The sequence below is a fragment of the Protobothrops mucrosquamatus genome, unplaced genomic scaffold (genome assembly GCF_001527695.2).
Source record: "Protobothrops mucrosquamatus isolate PMUCROS unplaced genomic scaffold, P.Mucros_1.0 scaffold2067, whole genome shotgun sequence".
Classification (NCBI taxonomy): Eukaryota; Metazoa; Chordata; class Lepidosauria; order Squamata; family Viperidae; genus Protobothrops; species Protobothrops mucrosquamatus.
Window position 1 is genome coordinate 40,076 of NW_015388172.1, and position 8,524 is coordinate 48,599.

At 47.6% G+C, this 8,524-nt stretch overlaps 1 pseudogene; it reads right to left on the bottom strand.

Moving 5' to 3' along the window:
* Nucleotides 1-581: 581 nt before the first annotated feature.
* LOC114923131 lies at nucleotides 582-6,739 on the bottom strand (annotated as a pseudogene).
* Nucleotides 6,740-8,524: the final 1,785 nt, after the last annotated feature.

Consider the following 8,524-nt stretch of genomic DNA (forward strand, 5'->3'; position numbering starts at 1 on the left):
TCATCGGCTTCTTATAGCGGGTCAGGTCGATGTCCATTTTTACTGCCACCTGGTACCACTCCTGCAATTGGTCAGGAACCCCACGATAGACACAGGCTTGGAACAGATGGGGGTCCAGGCTGTTCTTGAAATGGTGCACCTGTTGTGGAATGAAAGGACATGAGCCAGCTCTTTGGAGAAGGAAAGTTTATTTGCGCAGGTTCAGAAGGCTACCCAAAGCCACAAACAAGATCTGAACCCCGAGAAGTGTCCAGAGTACACATATATAGGTTATACAACGTATGCATTTCCTGACCCCTCTAGGTCCCATATATGGTAATATGTTAAACATTGTGATCNTGATCTCAGCATTCCTGATAGTATGGAAAACTACCAGACAGTTGAACATTGACACAGAGATAAAAATAGTGAATTGGCTACTAAGCAAAGCAAAAACAGGATATGGGTGAAATATGGCTGAAGCAGTCAAGGACAGTGGGAGAGAGCATTATCTCCAGACTCAGCAATTTCTGGAATGTCTTTTGACCTTCCACCTCACTCCCCCCTTTTGGAGAATAATCTACTTCTTAGGACAATTTTTCTCAACCAGTGACACTAGGATCCGCTACTTTCATGTTTTCATAATCCCACAGAGCCATGACCTGGGCCGTTGCTTTCCGTTCAACCAACAGAGACATCCGCTTTGGCAAAGATATACTAGTGACTAGGGAAAAGAGACACTGAACCAGGCAACAGCCACCAACCAGTAGAGCAAGAAGGATTACTGCATACTGAATGATGTTCCCAATAAGGCCCATCGGGAGCCAGGACCACAGGTTGTCCCACCAGCTGCCCAAGGTATTGATCTGCAGCTCAGAAGCCACTTTGTGAAGGACCTTGATTTGTTGCTTTACTACCCCTGATTGATCAGTGAGGTTAAAACAGCACATCCCCTCAAATGAGTCACAACCAAGATGTTGGCGGAGTAAAAGATAGTCTATGGCAGCCCTGTTTTGGAGAATTGCCTTACGTAGTTCTATGAGTTCCTGATTAATGGCCGATAATGCCACCGAAGTAGCGTTAATTGTTTTGGCCAGGCTACAGGCAACAGAGTTTATATTAATATGAGCTCTTAATGCCAAAGCAGGAACGCCCACTAAAGAAATAGCCAATGCATTGTACTCAGCTGGATTTAACAGGGTGCGGGTAGAATCACAGTCCTCACTTAAGGTTTCAGCTCTCCTATAGCGTGTGGTATTAGAACCAGTAATTGCTGACCTACTCGGTAAAAATGCAGTCAGTCTACTCAGACAACAATAGGCAGAGCTCATGTTTGCAGGGATATAATTGAATGTTTCCTTTCCACATGTGAAGAACCAGCCAGTTGGCAACCATATGTGGCCATAGTTAGAATGTGCTGACTGAAATGATGAACAATTCAGCTTCTCTTGGCCCATATTAACACAGATTGGCTTGGGTTTCGCGGTAGACTGCTCACAGCCAGTGACTTTAGCACAAGCTACACCTTCTGGTATGGCTACAATGGGGGTGTGTAATACAAGAGCATCAAGTGGTAGTTGATAAGAGGCATATCCCCAAGAAGAAAGTGTATCATAATTAATCTGTTCTTCTGCCACATTGTGTAATCGATCCCTATGTGAATAGGCTTTCATTACAGAAGCTGGGACACACACAGGTATCAGGCAAGTAGAGATTAAGTTTTCCATATCATAAGATTCAGCAAGACAAAAGTCTGTGACATTAGCCGCCTTAGCCAATCGTACCCATAGATTGTACTGCATCCGTGAGGTTAAGGGGTGAGGCGTTTTGATATCTGGGGAGGACCTTTTAGCCCTCCTTCTAGTGGACTGTGTTCTCTGTGGTTTCCTAATCGTGACTCCAAACTCTACTGGGTTCACACGCACAATACAAGTCCCCTTCCATCCAGGTTTTAACTGCGAGACTAGGGTGACTTGTTCCCATCCCCAGAATAATGGAGGTCCACAATCCAGAGTTATGGGAGGAAGGGCTTCCTTATAAGGGCCCTCTCACACATTCCCTTTCTCATGATGTATCCCACAACTGGGCAAGCCTCAGGATTAATAGGCTGTCTAGTGAGACATGCTTCTTTTGCAATTCTATCAAATAACCGTGGATGCTGACAGGGATGGGGTAACACCCCGTTCCAACACTCTGGAGTGAAAGCAAGAGGGGGATTACCACCACATTCACCTGTTCCAATCAGATAAGAGAGTACCACTTGTGGAGCTTCCTCTGGCCTGCTCCACTGACCTAAATTGGAAACACATACATAATTACCCAGAACAAGGGAAAAAGGCAAGTAAAAGAACATAACAAAAATCCTCATCCTGTCTTCCCCCGTGCGTAGAAAGCCAGCTTCCGGTGTGGCTTAGCAAGGGTCTTCACCACTGTGCGTAGAGGAACCTATTGCCGGTAAGGTTCCAGCAAAGTAGCTCCGGAAAGGGTTAGAATATCCTATATAAGTAAAGCATTAAGAACACAAACAATAAGGCATACACTATATACGTTTAAAAGTGAGCTTGGTAGGAGCCATGGGTTGTGATGACACTTTCCACAAGGGATCTGCAGCCGCTTTGACCCTTGTCCAATGGATCCATGACTTAGATTTTGCAATTTTGATAGCAAGAGGGGAGGCCAATATCACTTCATATGGCCCTTTCCACTGACCCTCCAACTGTTCTTTTTTCCAATGTTTAACCCACACCTTATCCCCTGGTTTAAAGGAGTGACATCTGGTCACCAACTTAGGTGGGGATTGTTCAATAACATAGTTTCTGAGTTTCTCTACTTGTCTATTCAGCTCCTGTACCATTTCCAGAGCCCACACTCCTCCCTTATGTCCCAGATCTGGCCAGCCGGCCAGGTTTCGTCGCAACAGGGTAGGAGGCCGCCCAAACATTAACTCGAAGGGGGATAGTTTACTTTGTCTACGAGGTGCACATCTAATAGCATATAAGGCCAAGGGCAAAGCATCTGGCCATTTCAAATGACTTTCAGCACAGATCTTAGTAATTTTCTCTTTTAGGGTGCGGTTCATTCTTTCAGCAGGACCTCCTGACTGAGGATGGAAAGCACTGTGGAACCGCCACTTGGACCCTACTGACTGGGCCACAGCCTGATTAACCTGATGTATGAATTCAGGCCCATTTTCTGATGAGATAAGAGATGGGCTCCCAAACCGCGGGATCAATTCCTTTAACAAAATCCTGGCCACTTCCCTTGCCTGCTTTGTTTTAGTGGGGAAGGCCTCCGGCCAACCTGTATACCTGTCCAAAAAAACCAATAGAGCTTTGTACAAGCCACATCTAGGCATGTCGGTAAAATCAACCATTACAGAGTCCATAGGAAAGTATGATGAAGGTATAGTTCCTGGGGGCAAGAGGGGTCCTTGCCTAGGATTGACCTTGGCACAGGTAGCACATTGGGATACGACCCGAGCCGCCATGCCAGCCACCCCATTGATGTAATATTCCCGCCCCAACGCCTCTTCCAGCCCCATTTTACCCATATGGGTGGCATCATGCGATGATTGAACCAGAGCCCAAGCTGAGGACTGTGGAACAAAGATGCGCCCATCAGGTAACAAGTACCACCCATCCTTGATAGTTGCCTTAAGATCTGTAACTGCCTTGACACATTCTTGCTGGGAATACGTTGGCTGGATAGTTGGGGGCAGAACTCCCAGATCCATGGCCACATGTATGGAGAGATCTATGGTGGATTTTCCTCTTTTAGCAGCATTCCTAGCTTCTAAATCTGCCCTCCTATTCCCTTGGGCCACCTTATCTACTCCTCTCTGGTGCCCTTTACAATGCATAACTGCAACCTTAGTTGGCATTTGTACTGCGTTAAGGAGGCGCTGAATGAGGTGTCCATGTTGTACATATTTACCCGCTGAGTCACGAAATCCCCTCTCTTTGTACACAGCCCCATGTGCATGTAGTGTTAGGAAAGCATATTTACTATCTGTCCACACATTCAAAGTCTCACCCACAGCTCTTTCTAATGCTCTAAGTAATGCCCACAATTCAGCCACCTGTGCACTGTGTTCAGGGCCTAAAGGCCCACTCTCTACAACTTTATCATCATCTACAATAGCATAGCCTGAAACTCTTTTTCCTTCATGCATATAGCTGGACCCATCTGTATACCAATTGAGCTGAGCTGCCTGCAGAGGGATGTCCGACAAATCATGCCTGCTAGAGTAAACACTCTCCAATACTTGCAAGCAATCATGTTCTATGTTGATGTCTCCTGGCAACAAGGTGGCTGGATTTAGCCGATTTGAGACAATCAGTTTCACTTGTGGGTTTTCAATCATCAGTGCTTGATATTTGAAGTCTTTGATTGCTTATCCATAGATGCCCTTTGTTATCCAAAATGGCCTGCACTGCATGGGGAGTGTGTACGTTTACAGGACATGAGAAGGTCAATTTATTACAGTCCTGCAACAGGACTGCTATAGCAGCAAGGACCTTCAAACAATGTGGCCATCCCTGCGCCACTCCATCCAATTGTTTAGACAGATATGCTACCGGCCGTTGCCACTGGCCTAACTGTTGAGTCAGGACCCCCAAAGCTACATTATCTCTAGTATCCACATACAAATTAAAAGCTTTTTCCAGATTTGGTAAGGCTAAAGCTGGAGCTGACGTGAGTGCTAGCTTAACATCCCTAAAAGCCTTTTTCTGTTCTCCTTCCCAGCAAAACAACTCATGTTCACCCCCTTTGTGGCCGCATATAACGGGGCTGCCATGAGGGCGTAATTTGGAATCCATATTCGACAAAATCCAGCCAAGCCCAGAAAACCTCGTAACTGTCTCCGGTTTGTGGGCTCAGCTATAGCCAAGACTGCCTGCTTTCTTTCCCATCCCAAGGCTCTATGTCCATGCTCAATATCATACCCTAAATAGCGCACCTTCTGTTTCACCAATTGAGCCTTTTTCCTAGACACTCTGTAACCACATTGGGACAACAAGCCTAACAAGGAGGCTGTATTGTCCCAACAGGTATCCTCTGTCTGACCTGTCACCAACACATCATCCACGTATTGCAAAAGGGTATCCCCCCTTTGCCGAGGCACAAAATGCTGTAAGTCCTTTCCCAAGGCAGTACCAAACAGGGTGGGTGAGTTCTTAAAGCCCTGTGGCAGCCTTGTCCAAGTATATTGTGATTTCAATCCAGTCCTAGGGTTTTCCCATTCAAAGGCAAACAAGGGTTGGCTCGCCTCATGAATTGGGATCGTGAAAAACGCATCCTTCAAGTCTATCACAGAAAACCATGCTGCTTTAGGTGGAATCAGGCTCAACAAAGTGTATGGGTTGGGCACAACGGGGTGAATGGTCACTGTCATAGAATTGATGACCCAGAGATCCTGGACCGGGCGGTAAGACCCATCTGGCTTCCTAATGGGCAATATGGGGGTATTCCAAGGTGACTGGATAGGCACCAAAATCCCTGCCTTCAGATACCTTTGAATACTCTCATATATTGCAACTATAGCCTCATTGGAGCATGACCTCTGGCGAATATGCACAGGCGCGGCTACTGGTTTCAACTCTACAATGACCGGTGGGTGGTGGGCGGCAAAGCCCGGGGGATTATCTTCTGCCCACAGCCCTGGTACTCCAAATTCCTTCCATGTCTCCTCCTGTAACTCATCCTCTAGTGATCGCACCACCATTAGCCTCCACATAGTCTCAGGCTGATGTTTCACTTGAATCCTTTGCTGGCCCTCATCAAAAGAAATAGTGGCCCCTAGTTTGCTGAGCAGGTCCCTACCCAGCAAAGGTATCGGGCATTCAGGCATGTATAAAAATTCATGCTGGATTTTTGAGCCTTTAAACACACATGTTACAGGCCGAAGCACTTGGCGTCCCAATACTTGCCCTGTTACGCCTTGAACCTGTATGCAGTGGGGACCCGGTATAGCAACCTGGCTATTTACAACTGACCTTCCTGCACCAGTATCCACCAAGAAAGTTGTCTGCCGACCCCCTACATCCATAGTAACCAAAGGCTCAGGGGGGGTCTCCTCTAAGCCCGAGCCTGGTTCCCGTCAATCTGTCCATCCAGTCCCTGCCAATCCAATCCCCTCTATTTCTCTCCGTTCATCAAAACCTCCTCGACCTCCTCTATTTCCTCTCAATCTTCTGCCTCCAAAGGGGGACCTCAAAGGTGCTCCACGCCCGAAGCCACCACGTCCTCCTGCTAGCCTACCTCTCCACCCCTGTCCTCTCAACACTTTCTTTGGGCATTCTCTCTGCCAATGACCTTCTTCCCTGCAATTTGCACACTGGTTTGGTCCAAGTAACATCCCTCCTTGCAGAGCAACTGCTAACAACTCGGTCTTTCTGTGCATTCTTGCCTCCTTTTCCTTTCTCTCTATTTTATCCCTGTTAACAAACACTTTCCTCGCAACTTCCAACAATTCAGATGTATTCTTCCCTAAGGCTCCTTCCAGCCTTTGCAACTTTCTTCTAATATCCTCATAACTCTGTGCTATAAAGCGCTCATTTAACATCCGCACATGGTTCTCCTGCCTGGGGTCTATCTGAGTATACAATTCATAAGCCTCTATCAACCTCTGCAAAAAGCTTTCTGGACTTTCCTCCGCTCCCTGGATCACTAAAGACGGCTTTGACATATTTACTGGAGGCTTTCCAGCTTTGCGCAACGCCTCCACCACCAGATTCTGATACTCTTTCAGCGATGTCATGTGGGAGTCATCACGAACATTCCACCCTGGATCAGTCTCTGGGGCTTTAGCTAAAACAACTGCTTGCAAATCCTGGGCAGCTGGATTCCTATCTCTCACACACGTTCTAACAGCCGCTCTCCACTTTTCCTTTTCCTCGGGCGTTAACAAGGTGTTTAACAACTGCTGAATATCCTGCCACGTGGGATTGTGAGTTTGCATAATGGTCTGAAACAAATCTGCCATTTCCGTTGGCTTAGTAGTTAAAGGACCATAATGCTGCTTCCAATTCAACAAATCTGTGGTGGTAAACGGAACATACTGGAAAATGGATTTGATCTGTGCAGCTCCCTGCTGATCCATTACATGCTGATCCATCTGTCTCAAAGGAGCAAGCAGCTCCCCTCCCCTAGCTTTAGACCTGGTCATTACTCCCGTCGAGACTGCAGCTTCAGTCTCCTCCCTTCCCTCTTCACACAGCTCTTCAGTTTCCCCTCCAGGGCGATCTCTCACCCCTCCTTTCTCCTCCTTAGGAGCAGTCGGCATAGCCTTCCCTCCCTTCTTTCTCACCACTGCTTGCGCGCTTTCAGCCCGAGCCGCGGCCCCTGCCACAGGCTGGAGCGGTGGGGGTGCTACCATAGGCTGGGGTGGGGGAGGCGGCTGTGGCACATATGGAGGGGGCCGGAGCACTGCTTCCTCTTCTTCTACTAGAACCTCCTTCCTTAAGTCAGACAGCTTCGTTTCTGCGATCTTCACATCCTTATATTTTTTCTCCACTACTTTCAACTTTTTCCCTTTTGGTCTAACTACACACAAACGCACCATTTCTGCCTGGCACTGCAGCAGATCATCTGCCCTTTCTGCTACTGCATCCCCCCACTGATCTATGTACTGAAATTGGTTAGGATAGTTTTCTTCATTGGCTGCAATCAGCGAAGTTAGATCATCAATAATCTGAGTATTAAATGTTCCCTCAGGGGGCCAGCCCACGTCTAAATGAGGCCACCAATCTTCGCACAAGAAACGCAGCCTATCCTTGGAAACTGGGGGGTAGGGCACTTTGTATTTGGTGTGATTAAAATATTGATCAAAACCTTTTAACATACATTGAGGTGGTGTGCTAGGCACACTACTTCCCCCCCCCCCATTCTGACACTAACACTGCCAACGCCACTGACCTACGGTGCTGGAAGCTCGACAGTCACCTATAGGAACTGCAGCAGCAGATGGCTTAACCTCCCACACACACCCTGACACAGACTTCTTTAGGAGCTACGTCCCGAGTCCAGGGGGGCGATCAATCCCCCTCTTCTATCTTCAAGCGAGATAGGTACTTCCCCAGTTTAATACATACTCGCCTGAGGCGTCTTCACACACGCACGTCCTGGCCAGTAGTAGTTCAGACCTCCTTTCCTTCCCCCAAGGGTTCTTGGACTAGCTATCTGCACCGTCGGCTCCGCAGAGAAGTCACTGCTGTCTCCCGGAGGGGATTCCCCCGTGGCGCCTGGAGAATATTTCAGGAGTGGCTTCCCGTTGGGTCCGAGGGGTCAAGCTGCCCTCAGCGAAACATCGCCTCGCTCAAAGTCCCATCTGCGGGTGCCAGGAAACTGTTGTGGAATGAAAGGACATGAGCCAGCTCTTTGGAGAAGGAAAGTTTATTTGCGCAGGTTCAGAAGGCTACCCAAAGCCACAAACAAGATCTGAACCCCGAGAAGTGTCCAGAGTACACATATATAGGTTATACAACGTATGCATTTCCTGACCCCTCTAGGTCCCATATATGGTAATATGTTAAACATTGTGATC